An 18505-nucleotide genomic window follows, 5' to 3' on the forward strand; every position below is an offset into this window, starting at 1 on the left:
CAACAACAGCCAAAGTATGGAAAGAGACCAAATGTCCATTGATGGATGAATGGATAAAGAAGATGTGATATATATATATATATATATGTGTGTGTGTGTGTGTGTGTGTGTGTGTGTGTATATATGTGTGTGTATATATATGTATATATGTGTATATATATATATTTGTGTGTGTGTATATATATATACATATATATATGTATATATACATATACATATATACATATATATACATATATATGTGTATATATATCTACATATATATATACACACACACACACAATGGAGTATTACTCAGCAATCAAAAAAATAAAATCTTGCCATTTGCAACTACTTGGCTAGAACTAGAGGGTATTATGCTAAGCGAAATTAGTCAGAGAAAGACAAATATTGTATGACTTCACTCATATGAGGACTTTAAGACACAGAATAGATGAACATAAGGGAAGGGAAGCAAAAATAATATAAAAACAGGGAGGGGGACAAAACATAAGAGACTCTCAAATATGGAGAACAAACAGGATTCCTGGAGGGGTTGTGGGAGGGGAGACGGGCTAAATAGGCAAGGGGTATTAAGGAATCTACTCCTGAAATCATTGTTGCACTATATGCTAACTAACCTGGATGTAAATTAAAAAAATAAATTAAATAAATTAAATTTAAAAAAAAAAGTAAATTTTGTTCACAAGTGATCTTTACTCCTCTCTACTGTGCCTGCAAAGTGAAGTCTAAAAGGAATTCTTATCGATAATTCAACTATCTACATTTTGAGAGCCTTTTGAATTTTTTTAAAAAATAATAACTATTTTTAAATGGTAAACAACAATGTGTTTTAGGATCTGGTGTTATTTAGATATTTTTTCTCACAATAGGAAAAATTAAGGCTTTAAGAAGAATGGCTTTGTTAGCTGAGTCCTACTTTAAACATTTTTTGTGTTTTTACATATTTACTTAGAGGTTCATTCCACTACTGACTTGAAGTAACTTACAAAGAAAACAAATAACTCAGCAGTAACACGCAACTAAGAATACAGAATTAAATTCTTAGATGCATCTAAGAGTAGAAATTCAAGATGAGGTGAGAAAGAGTACAAATATGCAAGAAAGAAATCTACATATTTGCTATTGCCCTGTTTCAACTTTTGCATTCAATTTACTGGACCAAAATTATCTTCTATTTTTTATATATTATTTTTTTAGGGAGGGAGGGAGAGAGAGAGAGAGGGAAAGAGTGGGCTCGGGCACAAGTCGGGGAGGGGCAGAGGGAGAGGGAGAGAGAATCCTAAGCAGGCTCCGTGCCCAGCACAGAGCTGGACGCTGGGCTTGATCCCACAACGTGAGATCATAACCTGAGCTGAAACCAAGGGTCTGACACTTGACCGACTGAGCCACCCAGGCGCCCATCATTTACTGGGCAAATTGAAATTGAACTGCCCTTATTTCTGAGCAGAATGATTAGAATTCCAAAGCATATTTAATTAAAGAATGTAACAACACTTTTGGAATACCTATTCAGTTGGTCATTATCTACACATATCAGCCATTTATGTTAGAACATCTCTGTTGGTACTTCTCAGCTCTGTCTGATTTGGTTTATCAGTTTTATAGTTTATTATATTCAGGGCAATGAGGGTAGGACGTGGGTTAGGCTTTTTCTATTTCACTTTGAATTTCTATGATATGATATATGGTTCTCTGTCGATTTGTTTTGTTCCTGTAGCTGTCTTTACCAGATTAAGAAAGTTCCTCTGTATTCCTAATTTGTTAAGAGTTTTTTTTTCTACCAAGAATGAATACTGACTTTCATCAAATGATTTTTTTTTCTGGATCTTTTGAAGTGGTTATATGAATTTTATTTTTTCCCTGTGACTTTGCTGAATTTTATTAGTAGGTTTCTTTTTATTATTTTATTTTATATTTTGTTTGATTCAAGTTTTTATTTAAATTCTGGTAGGCTAACATATAGTGTAATATTAGTTTCAGGACTAGATTTTAGTCATTCATCACTTACATAAAGCACCCAGTGCTCATCACAAGTACCCTCCTTAGTACCCATCACCCATTTAGCCCATCCACCTGCCCACCTCCCCTCAATTTATTTTCTGTTGTTAAGAGTACATTTTATGGTTTGCCTCTCTCTCTCCTTTTTTTCTTTCCCCTATGTTCATCGGCTTTGTTTCTTAAATTCTACATATGAGTGAAATCTTATGGTATTTGTCTTTCTCTGACTGACTTATTTCACTTAGCATCATACACTCTAGCTCCATCCACATCACTGCAAAAGGCAAGATTTCGTTCTTTTTGATGGCTAATATTCCATTGTATATACATACACCACATTTTTTCTTTATCCATTCACGAGCCAATGGACACTTGGACTCTTTGTACAATTTGGCTATTGTTGATAATACTTCTATAAACATTGGGGTGCACGTGCCCCTTCAAATCAGTATTTTTGAATCCTTTGGGTAACTACCTAATAATGCAATTGCTAGGTCATAGGGTAGCTCTGTTTTTAACTTTTGGAGGAGCCTCCATACTGTTTTCCACAGTGGCTGCACCAGTATGCATTTCCACCAACAGTGTAAAAGGGTCTCCCTTTCTCCACATCCTCACCAACATCTGTTGTTTCCTGTGTTTTTAAATTTAGCCATTCTGACAGGTATGAGGTGATAATCTCATTGTGGTTTTGATGTGCATTTCCCTGATGATGAGTGATGTTGAGCATCTTTTCACGTGTCTGTTAATCATCTGGATGTCTTCTTTGGAAAAATGTCTATTCATATCTTCAGCCTATTTTTTCACTGAATTATTTTTTGGGGGTTGAGCTTGATAAATTCTTAAGAGATTTTGGATACTAACCCTTTATCAGATATGTCACTTGCAAATATCTTCTTCCATTCTGAAGGTTGCCTTTTAGTTTTGTTGATTGTTTCCTTCACTGTGCAGAAGTTTGTTTTTTTTTTTTTTTTTATCTTGATGGAGTAGGTTTCCCGTATTAAATTGCCTGTGAATTTCTAGGGGGAGTCAATCTTGGTTGTGGTGTTTTCCTTTTTTTTTATACCACTGGATTTAATTTGTTTATATTGTGCGTATGATTTTTATAACTATGTTTTATGGGAGAGGATGGCTTGTTCTTGCATTTCTTTCTTCTAAAATTCTTATCAGATGTTGATGTCAACATGCTGTCCACATAAAATGAGATTGTAAATATTTCCTTGTTTCTTTTCTCTGGAAGATTGGTATTCTTTTTTCCTTAAATGTTTCATAGGAATCAAGGATGAAAACTGGGCCTGATGTTTTTTTCCTGAGAAAGGAATTACAGATTTAATTTCTTTCATAGAATCAGTGCTATTCAGTTTTTTTTTTTTCTTGTGTCAGTTTTCATCCCTGATTCCCTTCCTCCCTCCTTTTCATTCTTCCTTCTGCAGTGTATACTATTCTGTGGCTTGTTTTCTCTTTTGGTAATATATCTTGGAGGGTTTTTTATTTTCTTTTTTCTACAGCAATAGCCATAAGGCTTCCTCATTGTTTCAATGGCTGTGTAATATTCTGTAGTATGAAATTACCATATTTTATTTATGGATCGCCTATTGAGGAATATTTAGATTACTTCCAAATTTTGACTGTTTTAATATAAAAATCATGTAAGAAACATCAATGTGCATGTATCTGAGACGTATTTCTATTTCATTTTACTTGTATTCTTGTATTCCTTAGTAGTAACTAGATCCAGCATAAACAGTGGAAAACAAATTATTGCTTATTTTTTTCTTAACATTCTGATGAGGCAGCCGTAAATTTCTCTTTTATTTTCTAAATGATATGTTTTGCATTCTCTTACTGCTCTGGTGTGTATAATCAACTCTGCCTTCATGACTTATTAGTGCATACAGTTGATATGTTGCAATGCCCTTTAACTGATTTGTACTTGATTGGTATGTTTTTCAATAGAGGAATTGACTACACAGGGGCAGAATTTTGTCTACTTTGTTCAGTGCTTCATCTTTAGTGCTCAGTATAGAGTCTGGCACACAGTAGGTGCTTAAAAATAAATTATTCATGGAGAAACACAGTGAGATACACTGTTTCAAAACAGTACCTATGGGCTGAAGGACATTCTTTCCTTTATTTGGTGAATGATTTTTAGGGGTATGGTAACCAGTGGAGCGTTAGGTGTTTTAATCAAGATGCAGAGATGAATGAGATACCAGGCCAGTGTCTCACAGACCAGAGGGAACAGGTGCATAACAGGACAGTTAGGGCACAGGCCCTAGTGTAATGGCACTGAGAGGCATAAAAGAATGAGCAAGAACTCTGCCTCAGACAGATGTGTAAGGCTTGCAGAGGGAAGGATGCTTGAACTGGTTCTTAAAAGATGTTTCTGCTTGTCATGGAGAGAATAAGGGGAGGAAAGGTGAGATGATGTAATAGGGAAAGGTGAGATGTTCATACTCATTTAAAGTTTAGAGAGCCTTGGTGGGGGCAGGTAGTTGAGGGAGTCTAGGAAAACATGGCCGAGGAATGGGATGAGACGGCTGAACAGGGCTTGGATAAGACTGCAGGAACTCCTGGGTTCTGTAGAAATAAGTCTGGACTTTAGCTTGTAGTCAGTAAAGACTCACCACAGGTTTTAAAGTAGCAGAATATATCGGAAAATCTGGTGAAACAATAGATTAGACAAAATCACGTGTGTTTTCTCACCAAGAAATTTGAAGGTAAGAAGTTGCTGGTTTGGGTTCAGTGTCTTGTGGCTATCCAGAGCAAGATCTCTGTAATTGTCTTCATATTTTCCTCATGGTTGAGTGGGGGGCTGCTGCAGCTCCAGCCACCATGTTCACGTTCCAGGTTGGTAGCAGGAGGGAGCATCCTAGAGCAATCAATTAGTGGAATCCTTATCAAGAATGCAAAATTTTCTCTGAAGATTTAAGTTTCTGTCTCTTTGGCCAGAACTGACTCACCTGACTGCAGGGTAGGCTGAGAAGTGCTGTCTGGGCACATTTATGTTCCAAATACAATACAGGTCTGTTAGGAAGGGAGAGGGGAAAATGGATTGGGTAGACAACTGTGTCTTCTGTCAGTGTGACATTAGATATGATTCTTAGGAAAATACTTGTGGGCAGTATACAAGGTGATTTGGGCTGGATAACTTGGGTGACCAGTATATTCTCCCCAGTCGAGTGGCCACAATGTCTATGGATTATAAGTATGGACTGGCTGAAAAATTTTTTCAATGTTTGTTTATTTTTGAGAGAGAGAGAGAGAGCGAGAGAGAGAGAGAGAGAGAGAGAGAGATAGCACGAGTAGGGGAGGGGCAGAGAGAAAGGGAGATACAGAATCTGAATCAGGCTCTGGGTTCTGAGCTGTCAGCACAGTGCCCAATGCAGGGCTCAAACCTACAAATTGTGAGATCATGACCTGAGCTGACGTCGGACGGTTAACTGACTGAGCCACCCAGGTGCCCCACCCACATCAAGGTGATATTAATGATGATTTATAGTTCAGTGATATCACTGGGATATATTTAAGGTTTTTTTTTTTTTCTGTTTGAACAAAGTTACAAAGAAATAATGAACTACAATATATGTTTAGTAACCATCTAACAACCATACCTTTATGTTAATTCCTTTAATTTCACTCCCTGCTTCATTCATCACGTGCTTACTAGGCACCTCTGTGTGCCAGGTACTGTGCTGGGCGCTAGTGATGGACCAGTGAGAAAGATAGGCCAGTCCCTATGTTTATGAACCACAAAGCCTAGTCAGGGAGACAGGCAAGAAGCAGGAGAACCCATCAACAAGATCATTACAGTTTATATTATAGGATACTAGGAGAGAAACAGTGAGTGATAGAGCGACAGGGTATGGGAGGCAGGTGCTATTTCAGGAGAGGTGGCCAGGCCACGAGAGGCCTCTCCATAGAGGTGACCTTTGAGTTGAAATATGAGAATGAGACAGAGCGTGGTGGGGTGAAGAGAGAGGAGGAGGTGCAGAGACCCTGGCAGGAAAGGGCCAGAAACGGAGGATTGAAGCTGGTGTGGGTTCACCATGGGGAGGCAGGGGGATACCGTGTGGTGAGGAAGGCAGGGGCCTTTCCATGTAGGGTTCACTGGGCCGTTGCACGGGAGGTATGGAAGGCCTGAACCATGAAGGGGATGGTCTGATTTGCATTTACAGAGGCCCCCCTGACTGCTCTCTGGGAAGGACTTGAGGGAGGTAAGAGGAGCTAGAGGGGGACCAGTTGGTTAGAAGGCTGTTGCTCTGGCTCAGGAGAGAGACAATGCTGATTCGGATAAGCCTTTCAGAAGAAATGGAGCACAGCTGCCAATCGTACAGCCGATCTAGAACTGCCAGGATTTGCTGGCAGATTACATACGGAAATTAAGAAAAGGCTAGTTTCTAAGTAAAAAACTTTTAGTTTCATGTTGCCTGTAAACTCTGATGGCAGTATCTTAACTGGGTACTTGCAATTCTTCTTAACTCATCCTTCCTGCATTGGAAGGTTAATGTCTACTGAGATAAGGAGGTGGCTTTTTGGTCTTTTTTTTTTAACTCAAAAGAAAAAAAAAAAAAAACAACAGGAAAGAATTTTCAACAGAACAATAATTCTAGCTTAGTATTTGCCCTTGAAGATCTCGTGTGTGTCCTTCATCCTAAGGGAAATACCTGCTTTTCTAGCTTTCCCAGTTCACGAAAACTAATAGCCAGGAAAGAAGATATAATGATCATTTGTTTTTTTTAGTTAGAAGAGAGATTAAAAGGAAATAGCAACATCTCTCTCTAGGCTTTCCTTATTATTCATAAGCATTTCCATGGAACATAATAACCTGAAGAAAAGCAAGTGATTTTTATGTAAGTTTATTTGAAATAAACCTAGCCTACATTAATTAGTGTGCACATCAATCATGTGGGGGGTCTTGTGGAAATGAAGATTTTGACTCAGAAAGTCTGGGTGGCCCCAAGATGCTGAATTTCAACCAGAATCCCATCTGGTCAGCAAACCACACTTGAATAGGAAGGATCTCAACTTTTCCCTGCTCTGAATCCCTTATACTTTTATTTTTCAGTGTTCTAGTATCACCAGACTGGAGAAACCAACCCATTAGAACTTAAAACATACTTGGTAAGTAGAAGAAACAAGTAAGAATTGTTTTCCCCTCTGGAAATCTTTTCTAGATTTGCAAGTCACTTTCCATCCTTGGTCTGAGAAAGCCTAGCATTTTGATTGTTGTCTGGTATGTTCTTTACCGTGATGACTAAGAATCTAACTACATTCTAAATTGTGACTATTTCCCCAAATATTCCCAGCTGCTTTCAAGATGAACTCTAACATCACTAGAAAAAGACTCCTTGGCCTTTTTGGGAAGCCTACAGTACAATCCCAAATAGCTTTTTTTTCATCATGTGATGTTCAGAAGACCACAGAATTTTAGGGTAACTTTTCAAATTAGCATTAATCATACATGGTTTTCTTATAAAAAACACTTCTTTCAAAATGACCCACATCTTGAAAAGAAAAAGCACATATTAGTTTAGACAAGATTTTGGGGTAGGAGAGAACTTATCTCAGAAACCTCATTTGGGAATGATGAATTTTAATATTCTCCGCCTCAATAACAATAGTTGCTTAGTATATGCTATCAAACTAGTTGCAAACTAAAGGGGAGGACCAATCTAAATAATAAGCTTTAGTACTAAGTGTATTTACAAGCACCAGGACATGTGTATAGAAAGTTGAAGTCAAAATTAGTTCACCAAAAAAAAGATAGGTTTTATACAATTACTATGTTAGGAATACTCAGAATGTCATTTTTTTTGACACAAATATGACTTTGAAAGCCTTGCTACTCCAAAAAATATGTTAATTTTAAAAGACATCTGATTACCTAATTATTTAAATGTCTAAGTTGAGATTTACAAAAAATATATTTAGCTAACTAGTATTTACTCAGCTAAAAACATGACAACAAGATATCCTTCCTGCTACTAAGCTTTTATTCATCCTTTTCCAAGCTTTCTTCATTTTCAGCCCCTTCTACATTTTAATATTTTACTTTATGCATACAAAAGATTATATGTAAATATGAATAATTTATGAAGCATATTTTCAAAGGAATGCCTGTGAACCCATCCCCTCCTTAAGAATGAGAAAAATACCAATACCTTTTTATTCTTTATTCATATCCTGTTTCTTGCCCAGTGATGACCTCTATGCTGAATTTTTCATTAATCACTCTTTAAAAAATTAACTTTTCTGTGTAGCCATGTGAATTGAAATATTATTTAGTTCCTTTTTTTGAACTTTATAAAAATGATTTCATAATGTATGTATCTAGTCTTTTTCTGCTTGGTACGGTTTCTAAGATAATACATATTATTGTCTGGTGATAGGTCATTCTTTTCATTGCTGTGTAATATGAACTTTGAGAATGTATCAAAATTTGTCTAGTCTTTTTTTTAAAATATGGAACACTTCCTTGCACAGGGTCCATGCTAATCTTCTCTGTATCGTTTCGATTTTAGTATGTGTGCTGCTGAAGCAAGCACAAAATTTGTCTACTCTTTTGTAAGTGGACATTTGGTTTCCCTGGGGTTTTTTTTATGTTATTGTGAAACATGCTTCCCTGAACATTCTAGTACTCCTGATGCACAAAGAGATTTTTGAGGTTGTATGTATATTGTGTATATCTTGGAATGGAATAGCAAATGATTAACTTTTCAAGAGTATCAAGTTATTTGCTGGGGTACAATTTTATCTTCCCATTAGCACTGTATACACATTCGCATTGATCCACATGTTGGTTTTGTTAGTCGTCTTAATTTTTGTTAAAAATAGATATAATATTGTTATCTTAATTTGAAGCTACTTGACTATTGCTAGAGTTGATCACTTTTTATATGTTTATTGACCATTTGTGTTTGCCCCTCTGTAAAATGTTTGTTCATTCTTTTGCTCATTTTTCTTTTGGGTTATTCTTCTTAATATATTTCAGTTTTCATTTGAGGACTTTCTTACTTACTGATTTTTTTCCCCTAGGTACTTTCTAAACAGAGAATACATCTAATCTTATATTAGGTAAGGGTTCTCTTGGTAAAGGCAGAGTAGCTCAGATCAACATTCCAGTGATAACAATTATATACATACCCACACAATATACATATAATTTTATACACACATACAGGTGCATACACACACGTGTGTGTGTGTGAGTATATATTTTTTTCCAACTCTCTCAAGCTGCTGGAGGACAGAAAAAGGTAGGCAGAAACTGAAGAAGCATTGGTACTTGGAAACAGAGAATAGTGTTTGGTGAACTTCCCATATTTAATGCTTGTCACCTGAAGGCAGCTCTAGTCTGCACTGTATTCAGGGTTACTGTAGCAACTGGAGAGTGAGGGTGAAAATCCCAGAAAGGAGAGAGACACAGGAGAACCCAAATTCTGCATGTTGGCTCTGTCCAATATCTGGTTGACCTCTGAGGTATGCATGTGTGGTAGGGAACAGCCATCTAAGATTGAAAGGATTGAACAGAGAGTTCAGCTGCTGACCACTGCAGGGCAAACAGAATTTGGAGTTTAAGTTGCTAAGGTATCTTCCTGCTAAAACAAGCAAAACATCACATCAGTATGCTCCAGAAATGTAACATATTCTCTACAAGACTCCTGTTGCAAAATAAAATGACTAAATACATGAGGAAAACAGGGAAGTGATACCCATACTGAAGAGCAAAGGTCACCAATAGAGAATTACTCTGAGAAATTGAAATTAGCAGATCGGATTTTAAAGCAGCTGTTACAACTATATAAAAATGTAAAGAAAAATATGATCGCAATAAGTCAGTAGTGAAAATTTCAACAGAGAAATAGAAACTCTAAAAAAGAACCAAATGGGAAATATAGAACTAAAAAAGACAATATCTGAAAGGAAAAAGAAACCCTACTGGATGGGTTTAAGAGCAAACTGAAGATGGCGGAAAGAACCAAAGAACTTGAAGATAGATAATAGCAATTCTTCAATCTAAATAACAAAGGGGAAAAATATTTAAAATAAAAATGAATGAAGATGAACTGTCACTTGTAGGACAATATCAGAAGGTCTAACATAAATATGAGTGGAGTCTGAAAAGAGAGCTAGAGAAAACAATGCAGAAAAAAGATTTGAGGAAACAATGGCCTAAAACTTCCCAAATTTGATTAAAGATATATTTGGTATTGTTACCAAATCTTGTCAGTTCTATTGCCAGAAATCTCTGTGAATCCAGCCTCTCTTTTCCACCCTCCTACTGGCTTTCATCTGCAACAGCTTTCTGTCTTGTCACCTGGAGACTTGCTTCTCCCAATTTTAGTGTACCATCCACATTGTCTATCAAAAATTAATATTTTTCAAAATCAAAGCTGATAATGACATTATAAATAAGATAAAAGGTCCTTAGCATGACCTTTACACTATGACCCAATCTTCACTTCCTGCCTCAGATCCCTCATACATCCGCCTTACAGGCTTCTATTACACTGAGCTTCTCATTATTCCCTCACAAGACAAATCCTTTCATGCCTACATGCCATCTCACAGTGGTCCCTGAGTGCCCTTGCCTTTCTTTCACTTTTCTGGGAGACTTCTATTATGTCTTCACTGAAGTCTTCTTCAATGATGCAGTGGTCTGTCCTCTGTGTTTCTATGGCATGTGATAAGCATCACTAACAGTGATGTTAGATCACAGACCTTGGGAAAAAGAGACTGTACTATATGCTTCTCTAGTGTGGGGACTCTTCCTCTTTGTATCTGATGTACAAGGAGGCTCGTGGCTGACATAAAGTATGTGCCCAGTAAGTGCACGTTGGATAGATAGAATATCTGGTAGAAGTTGTATTATAAATATCAGCATGTATTAGACTGGACCATAGAAAACTTCTGATATTTGACAATTTCTGAGTATAAAAATAGCAATTTCCTGTAGGTACACACACACACACACACACACACACACACACACAGACACACGTGCACACAAGCTTATATCTGTTAACAAATTAAGGCAGTTGGAGTTGTATAGTCTACTTCTGTCTATTAATATTAATCAGGAAATTACTTCAAATTGTACCAAGATATCATTTGACCCAACCCACTACCTTTGGACGTGTGGCATATTCTTGGGTTACAGAAGACACTCAGAGAAATTATTTGCCCAGGGATTACAGAGCTATTAAGTGGTAGAGTGTGCTGATAAATGTCAAAGTAAGAGTTTAAAAGTACATATCTAGAAATTTCATTAACATATAAAATTTTTAAGTAAGTACCTGCTATCTATTCAGTGACAATAAGTGACCCATACCTACTTCTTTTCTAATTCAGTTTTTCTCAAAATATTTTTATGAAAAATCTTAAACATGCAGGGAAGTTAAAAGAATTGTACAGTGAAAGCACAAATAGTCACTAGTTTTAATGAATAAAGCTATGAAAAATTAGTATGTCCATGTTGGCTGTAGACCCCTGAACTAGAAGACATGGTAATCTATTCTAAGGGGAGGAGTAGCAAGTACAGGTAAAATAAAATACAAAACTAAAAATAAAATCATGCTAATTCTTAACAGTATTCAAATGATGGGCTATAGTAGAGTGGATTAATTTGTGGTATTTCTTTTTTTTATCAGCATATACGTTTTCTTTTTTTAATTTTATTTTTTATTTTTAAAAATTTACATCCAAATTAGTTAGCATATAGTGCAGCAATGATTTCAGGAGTAGATTCCTTAGTGCCCCTTACCCATTTAGCCCATCCCCCCTCCCATAACCCCTCCAGTAACCCTTAGTTTGTTCTCCATATTTATGAGTCTCTTCTGTTTTGTCCCCCTCCCTGTTTTGATATTATTTTTGTTTCCCTTCCCTTATGTTCATCTGTTTTGTCTCTTAAAGTCCTCATATGAGTGAAGTCATATGATTTTTGTCTTTCTCTGACTAATTTCACTTAGCATAATACCCTCCAGTTCCATCCACATAGTTGCAAATGGCAAGATTTCATTCTTTTTGATTGCCGACTAATACTCCATTGTATGTATATACCACATCTTCTTTATCCATTCATCCATCGATGGACATTTGGTCTCTTTCCATACTTTGGCTATTGTTGACAGTGCTGCTATAAACATGGGGTTGCATGTGTCCCTTCGAAACAGCACATCTGAATCCTTTGGATAAATGCCTAGCTGTGCAATTGCTGTGTCGTAGGGTAGTTCTATTTTTAGTTGTTTGAGGAACCTCCATACTGTTTTCCAGAGTGGCCGCACCAGCTTGCATTCCCACCAACAATGCAAAAGAGATCCTCTTTCTCTGCATCCTCACCAACATCTGTTGTTGCCTGAGTTGTTCATGTTAGCCATTCTGACAGGTGTGAGGTGGTATCTCATTGTGGTTTTGATTTGTATTTCCTTGATGATGAGTGATGTTGAGCATTTTTTCATGTGTCGGTTGGCCATCTGGATGTCTTCTTTGGAGAAGTGTCTATTCATGTCTTTTGCCCATTTCTTCACTGGATTATTTGTTTTTTGGGTGTTGAGTTGGATAAGTTCTTTATAGATTTTGGATACTAACCCTTTATCTGATATGTTGTTTGCAAATATCTTCTCTCATTCTCTCGGTTGCCTTTTAGTTTTGCTGATTGTTTCCATTGCTGTGCATAAGCTTTTTATTTTGATGAGGTCCCAGTAGTTCATTTTTGCTTTTGTTTCCCTTGCCTTTGGAGACGTGTTGAGTAAGAAGTTGCTGTGGCCAAGATCAAAGAGGTTTCTGCCTGCTTTCTCCTGGAGGATTTTGATGGCTTCCTGTCTTACATTTAGGTCTTTCATCCACTTTGAGTTTCTTTTTGTGTATGGTGTAAGAAAGTGGTCCAGGTTCATTCTTTTGCATGTCGCTGTCCAGTTTTCCCAGCACCACTTGCTGAAGAGACTGTCTTTATTCCATTGGATATTCTTTCCTGCTTTGTCAAAGATTAGTTGGCCATACATTTGTGTGTCCATTTGTGGGTTCTCTATTCTGTTCCATTGATCTGAGCGTCTGTTCTCGTGCTAGTACCATACTGTCTTGATGATTACAGCTTTGTAGTATAGCTTGAAGTCTGGGATTGTGATGCCTCCTGCTTTGGTTTTCTTTTTCAAGATTGCTTTGGCTATTCGGGTCTTTTCTGGTTTCTAATTTGTGATATTTCTAATTAGTGTATCAATTGAGAACTTACTGTAAACTCACATGAATATAGATTTTATCACCTTAAAAAAATTTAAATGTTTATTTATTTTTGAGAGAGGAAGAGACAGAGCGCAAGCTGGGGAGGAGCAGAGAGAGAGAGAGGGAGACACAGAATCCGAATCAGGCTCCAGGCTCCAAGCTGTCTGCACAGACCCTGACGTGGGGCTCGAACTCACGAACCATGAGATCATGACCTGAGCTGAAGTTGGACGCTCAAACGACTGAGCCACCCAGGTGCCCCAGAGTTTATCACTTTTTTAAAAAAGTTTGGATTTGAATTCAAAATATGAGCAAGTTTTTGTTCTAAATTGGTGCTGGACATTGGACTTCGTGCCATAATTTTATATGAGATAAAGATGAAGTCAGCTCTTTGACTGTCTTTAAAGTCAACAATTTCCCAGCTCAGTAGTCCTGTATCATCCATGTAATGACAAAGTCCATAATTGTAGAATGACTTATTGGGGCTTCTTTTCCATTTCCCTGTAAAGGTAGCCCTTTTGGCCTATAATCATTTCCCAAATATTTGTTTAACTTCTAATGAGAACCATACTGGGGACATAGAAACAAGTGAAATAGGTAGAGACCCAATATTTATGATAGTTAGCACTTAGTAAGGTAAGAAGCCTTGAAACAAATAACTTTTACAAGTTACTAAACGAAGGATTTATTACAGTTGTGATAAATCCCATCAGCTGTCATTAGTAATCAGTGGAAATATAAGCACATCCTAAGGATAGAGTTAAAATCTATTCCTGTAATACTCTCACCCATATGTTGAATCTCTAACATGTTAAGATTTTGATTCTGAGCTGGCAATTAAAAACCAATAGTAAAACTTCACTGACTTTTTTTTTAGTTTAGAGAAAAATGTGGAGTTTTTGTTGTTCTTTTTAAGATTTTGTATTGAATGAAAGCATAAAGTAGAAATCAGCCAACTCTTCTATTTATGTGCAGGTCAGTACTGGTCCTAACAGTCCCTTCTGGTGCATTTCTTTTGGCTAGTTCAGAACAAATAGCTTAACAACATCCACTCTTGCAGGTAAGCATCAATATCATGCGTTCTCCAGAGCCCTCCCACCTGTGTACTTGCATAAGCTTTTGAGAACTTTCCAGCTGAGTCTGAGCAATGAGAAATGGCCAGGGGGTGTACCTCCTGGTCGGGGCTGGGGGGGAGGAGGATTGAGGTAAACAGAGCTATAAAACAGGATGGGCTTGCCCTGAATTTCATCACTTAAGGTGAATTTCACTTCTATTTATAGCTTTCCTCCTTTTTGAGGCTTCACTCTTGGACAGTTTATCATGGGGAGGTCAGAAGTGTTGGGAGGTTCAGGCTGATTTTTTTCCAGGCAGTTGTGGACTTTTGTGTCCCCACCTTCTAGAATCCTGAATGCTCATGGCTCTGTAAATCCTCAGTTAAGATATTAGGTCACTAGATCAGAGACAGCCATTATTCTCTTCAGGAATCAATAAGCCAACTATTATGGGTTGAATTGTGTTCCCCAAAAAGATATGTTGAAGTCCCAATCTCTGGAACCTGTGAATATGACTATATTTGGTAATAGAGCCTTTACAGGTATAATCAAGTTAAGATGGAGTCATAGTAGATTAGTGTGGGCCGTAATCTAATGGCTGGTATCTATATAGGAAGAGGGGCATTTGTACACACACACACACACACACACACACACACACACACACACACACACATACAGGAGAGAAGGCCATGTAAAGGCAGAGGCAAAGATTGGAGTGACGTATCATAAGCCAAAGAACACCAAGGATTGCCAGCAATCGGCAGAATTTAGAAGTGCTTAGGAAGGATTATTTCCCCAAAGCCTTCAAAAGAGTGTGGTACAGCCAATACTTTAATTTTGGAATTCTAGCCTCCAGAACTTTGAGAGAATAAACTTCTGTTGTGTTAACTCACCTAGTTTGTTACAGCAGTCCTAGGAAACTAGTACACCAAGCAGTAGAAAAAGATTCATCCGGCTTGATCTCATGAATGCTGAGATCATGACCTGAGCCGGAATCAAGAGTTGGATGCTCAATCAACTGAGCCACCCAGGCACCCCAAATCATCTGACTCTTAAGATGAAGACAGGAGACCTTTCTGTTTCCTCATCCCTCCAGATCTAAGCAGGAGCTCTCTGCCAGTGTCTAGAGCAGGTAGCATTTTAATCTTCTGCTACAATGCTTCCTGTGCAGATGCTCCCGAAGAAATCAGGCATCTCTCGTGGGACCTGAGCAGGCAGGCTCCAGAGGTTTCGTCCAGCCTGTTCTGAGTGTATCCAAAGGTCTCCTGAGGCTTATTCTCTTCCAGGAGTTATGGTGTCCAAGTTGTCACTCAGCCTCCTCCCATTTGAGGCCTGTGCTGCAGCCTACCACACACTATGACATAGTGCCTGACCTCAGAGAGCCTCCTATGTACCTCCAGCTCCTCTAGCTTGTCCTCTGCAGCCAGACCATTATCTCCTAGAATGTAAATTACTGACCAGGAAGGAAAAAAGTATTTTGGAGTAATGTAGTGTTGCACTTTTACACACACACACACACACACACACGCACGCACACACGCACACATATGCATGTATGTAGACACGTATACGTATATTTTACTCCCTGTTCAAATACTTTTACTCACTCCCTGTTCCTTGGTGAATAAAATCTAAAATGAACTCTTAGCCTGGCATTTAAGATTAGTCACTACATTGCCTGACAACTCCCATTATGTAATCTGTAATCTAGCTGAGCTCTCATACTGAACCACCTCCCATCTTTCAAAACCTAGATCAAATACTAACTCCCATGAGAAGATAATCTTTCCTCATTTCCACAGCCTATTTTGAGTGACCATAATGCGTTGTTTTTACCATTCTGATCACGTTACTCATTGTATTGTATGTTTTTGTACATTTGTCTGGCCCCTTTTGCCTGGCAGGAAGAAAGCCTGTTGCTCTTAAAAGTGAAATTAATAGTACAATACATTGTGAAAAGTGAAAGCACAGCAATTTTGAAATGTTTTCATATGTAGGAGGGTCTTCACTGGTGCTGTCATTGCTGCAGTAGCTAACACTTCCTGAGGGCTTATTCTGTGCCAAGCAGTGAGCTAAGCATGCTACATAAGTTATTTTAGGTTTTTTCCACGAATGCATGCCAATTTCCTTGTTTATTTTTGTGTCCAGTGTAGCTCATGGCATGGTTGTAGATAATAAGTATTTGCTGAAAGGTGCAACTAGGAGGAAAATGCATGTAGAACGTGAGACTTCTGATTCTGAGCCCTTTCTCTTGATCTCGAGTGATGTATCATCTTTATGAAAATTATGGCTGAGTTGATCCATTTGGGAAACTACTGTAACCTAAATCTCTATCATGGAGTATATTCTAAACTAAAGGGGATTATGAATGATGCTGTGATAATGAAGAAAAATTCTGAATCACAATCCTAAAGTGTTCCCTATTATATATATCTGTGTGGGACACAGATGTAAAATAAATGCTGGATTATTTTAAACCATGGTCCTTATGATATATGCAGAAAAACATAATGAAGGCCATATTCAATATGCAGAGTGTGAACTGTTTTATATGTTTAGTCCTACCATTTCATGTATGACTTTCTGGAGAACTAACAAATGCAATTCTAAACTACAGCTATGAAGTTTTCCTGTAGTAACTGAAATTGTATGTGTAGATATTCATATCAAGAACTAAGCATGTGTACTTTTTAATAGCCTTTCTTTTCTATCACGTCCCAGCATCATGAACATGGACACTGGTGACTGTATAGAGCTTAACCCAACTCACAAGAGACCCTAAAAACCAAGCTGCCTTGTGGGCTTGGCATTAAATTCAGACGACTTTGAAAAGCAGCTCCAATCTTTTTTTTTTTTTCTTACTTTGTATTTCTTTCCGTAAGAAAGCTGGGTCTGACCTATTTTTAGGATTTGGCCCATGGAATTGAACTTGGTGGTTTTCATTTCACTGTTGTTGTTTTTCTTCTTTTAGGTAAAAAAATATATAAATAAAAAATAAAGCATAGGAGTCCTGGCTGTCATGACTAGAAAAGCACTGAAGCTTTCTTCCTTTAATTATACACTTACAGGCATGGCAGTGTAGACACATGCTTTATGTTTCCTGGAAACTGCGGGTTTTTAGTTCCCCTAAATCCTTCTAACATTTCTCTTTAAATAACTCAGTGACTTCTAATGGCCCTTAAAAGAATGACATCATCAAAACACCTAAAATTAATCTACCTGAATATTAGTTCCCATTTTGTTTGTGGGTATATTTTACCATCATGGCTTCTATTTTTTTCCACTGGTATTATTCTCTATCCTATCCTTTGTCCATCTCATAAAGCCCTCTCTCTTTAGCCGAAGAAGATTGACATAAACTCCTTTATCACTCCAAGATCTTAGTGCAAACTGGAGGGAAATCAGTGAACTTGGAAATTGTTCCATCAGAACAAGATGGCCCTCTTCCCCTTTCCAGACTCTCCTGATCGATCCTCTTGTGAATTCTTGTTAGAGTGGGTGTTAGTGGAAAGAAATAAAATACAATTTGTTATCAAGTACTTCTATTACTCAAGTTACTGAATGTTAGATGTGTAGCCATCAGGTTGTTTTCAAGTCCTGCAAGGCTTGAATGTTCCTGTATGTTGCATTGCCTTAGGCAGATAGACAATTTCAGTGCCGGAAATCAGGATTACAAATATAAGGAAACATGATAGGCAATTAAAGTGTTTAATCATCTAAAGTCTAGAAATTAGGTCAGATTGACCATCTCAGTAGATGGAAGGAGTACAAACTGAGTGCCCCAAGATTGCTACCATCACTTTTGTTCCAGAGTTTGTTTTAGAGTTTTGTAGCACCCACTGAACTTTCCCCCTATCTTAACACATCTTTTTCGTATTTGAGAGTCTGGCCAGGATTGGAAACAGAGGTGTGAAAGAATTACAAGAGTGGCTGTTTTTGCACTACTTTTGGCTAGAAGTGAAATAAGCAGGAAATTCTAAAATGTCTTGAGAAAATTTGTCCTTTAGAAAACTTCAGCTTGATTGTTTTTTTTTTTTTTAAGTTGAGAATTAGACCTTTGGGTTAATATGCAAATAACAATGGTACTTACATAGATAGCCACAGTAATCATAACTAATTTAATGTCTATACGATACTTTCTAGGGTTTTCAGTATTCTTTCGAATGCTTTTTCCTCCTCTGGCGGCTACCCACACCTTATCAGGCACAAGAATTTGGTGGTGTTACTTCCAT

At 37.5% G+C, this 18505-nt stretch overlaps 1 long non-coding RNA gene and 1 other non-coding gene across 2 annotated transcripts in view; one reads left to right on the plus strand and one right to left on the minus strand.

Moving 5' to 3' along the window:
• The window catches only part of LOC115514398, a 92997-nt gene that overhangs the window by 13457 nt on the left and 61035 nt on the right, over nucleotides 1–18505 (plus strand). Inside the window, exon 2 of the long non-coding RNA XR_004343662.1 lies at nucleotides 7067–7122. This is a non-coding gene — a long non-coding RNA (uncharacterized LOC115514398). The remainder of the gene's footprint in view (nucleotides 1–7066; nucleotides 7123–18505) is intronic.
• LOC115515099 lies at nucleotides 8436–8546 on the minus strand. The gene has a single exon (XR_003969163.1). It is a non-coding gene; the product is annotated as a U6 spliceosomal RNA (small nuclear RNA).

This window comes from Lynx canadensis, chromosome B2, assembly GCF_007474595.2.
Source record: "Lynx canadensis isolate LIC74 chromosome B2, mLynCan4.pri.v2, whole genome shotgun sequence".
Classification (NCBI taxonomy): domain Eukaryota; kingdom Metazoa; phylum Chordata; class Mammalia; order Carnivora; family Felidae; genus Lynx; species Lynx canadensis.